The sequence below is a fragment of the Propithecus coquereli genome, unplaced genomic scaffold, assembly GCF_000956105.1.
Source record: "Propithecus coquereli isolate 6110/MARCELLA unplaced genomic scaffold, Pcoq_1.0 Scaffold51, whole genome shotgun sequence".
Lineage (NCBI taxonomy): Eukaryota > Metazoa > Chordata > Mammalia > Primates > Indriidae > Propithecus > Propithecus coquereli.
Window position 1 is genome coordinate 6,796,412 of NW_012150952.1, and position 1,980 is coordinate 6,798,391.

Sequence of the window (1,980 nt, forward strand, 5' to 3'; positions counted from 1 at the left end):
ATAGCTTGGGTAAAATTCTACTTGAATTCAGTGAAAATACGCCTGTAAGGTAGAGAATACAGGTCTCTTAGTGCAGGAGAAAGATTTGAAAAAACTACAGTAAACATCATTTGCTAAATAGCCATTGTCAGGTTAAGAAAGTTTTCTTCTATTTGTAAGCTTGTTAAAAGTTTTCTATAACAAATGGTTGTTGAGTTTAAAGCTTTCTCTGCATCCACAGAGATAGTCATGGGTTGTTTTCTTATAAACTGTTAATGTGGTAAATTACATTCACTGATGTTCTCAGCTCAAACTATCCTTACATTCATTGGACAAACTCAAGATTTTATTTCAGATTTTTGCCGTGGTGTTCATAATTGCAAACAGTTTCTGTTTGCAGTAAGTTTCTGTTCTCATTCTGTATTTTTCTTTTTTGACCGGAGTTATTTACAAGTGTTTTAATTTCTCCAATTTTATGGATTTTTTTTTCAAATTTATCTTTTTGTTATTTTGAACTCAAATGCATTATGGTCAGGAAGGTAGCTCTCATATGAAACCAATTCTTGGCATTCATTCTTAAGCTTTGTGCCAGAAATGATGGTCAGTTTTTGAAAAGTCCTTATGTATTTGAGAAGAATGTTTTTTCTCTAATTTGGGGCACCAGGTTATATATATATATGTTAATCTGTTAGGTAAAATCATATTAAGCAAATCTATTATATCCATAACAATTTTTATCAATTACTGTGCAAGAGGTATAATAAACCCCTTCACTCTGATTATGGATTAGATTTGGCAGCATATAACAAGGGGAAAAAACACAAAATAACAGTAGCTAACAAAAGATAGAAGTTATACAATGTGGTCTGGACTCCTTTTATGTGAAAGATAGATAAATTCTATCTATGCCTAAGTGTCCAGGGCTGATGGAGTAGCTCCAAAGTGAGCCTAGAATATAGGATTTGGTCACTCCCTCCCTGTAGTTGTCAGGGATAGTGGTTTCTTCCCTCCATGTCCCCTGGCACCTCTGACTGATAGCTAAAGATGGCTGGCCTTTTCTAGAGAGAACATCTGTGGGACTTAGGGCAGTGGGGTGTGATAATCAAATCTTTCTCCTGCACTAAGAGGCTTGTGTTCTTCACCTCACAGGCATATTTTCACTGAATTCAACTAGAATTTTATCTAAGCTATCTTCTTGGATAAATAAATTGATAAAATATATTTTAGAAATATTTTTACCTTAATTTTGGAAATGTTTTTCCCCCATAAATGAAAGTCCAATTGTCCATAACAGATTGTATTATTCCCCGGAGACCCAACAGACTCCTTTACATAGCTAAGCCCTGTGATATGGTCATGTATTTACCTAATTTTCCCTTCTCTCGTGCATTCCCTGACTTAACATTTCCTGTGATACTCACCCCTGTGGTTCCCCACTGAGGCCATCACACTCCTGCCCAACCTCGTTATGCCATGTTCAGTGAACAGTCCAGATTGTTGGTGTGCCACTACCAGTCGTCAAGAGCTGTCCTTTGAACAATCTTGGATACTTCTTGATGTAGAATGAAATTTCCTTAGTTTTGTTCACACTTCAGACCATTGCTAGTCTTTTCCTCCTCATCTCTCATCTCATTACCTTGTTTTAAGATAACACAATTATTCTGAGGAATCATGTTAGAAATTGGTGTATAGTAAAATATTTTTAGCACATGTATAATAGAAAACAGTTTAAGATTAAAAGTTGATTGCAACTCATCAAAGTCTTAACATACATCCACCCTAAAATATATATGGAATGTATTTATATTTTATGCATATTTCTGAAATACCTTTTTTTTTTTTTTGAGAGTCTCACTCTGTTGCCCTGGCTAGAGTGAGTGCCGTGGTGTTAGCCTAGCTCACAGCAACCTCAAACTCCTGCCTCAGCCTCCCGAGTAGCTGGGACTACAGGCATGCGCCACCGTGCCCGGATAATTTTTTCTACATATGTTTTTAGTTGTC

The 1,980-nt window shown here is 36.1% G+C and overlaps 1 protein-coding gene across 3 annotated transcripts in view; it reads left to right on the top strand.

Annotated features, from left to right (window-relative positions):
* FHOD3 (formin homology 2 domain containing 3) overlaps nt 1-1,980 on the top strand; it is a 447,358-nt gene that overhangs the window by 356,714 nt on the left and 88,664 nt on the right. The window lies entirely within an intron of this gene.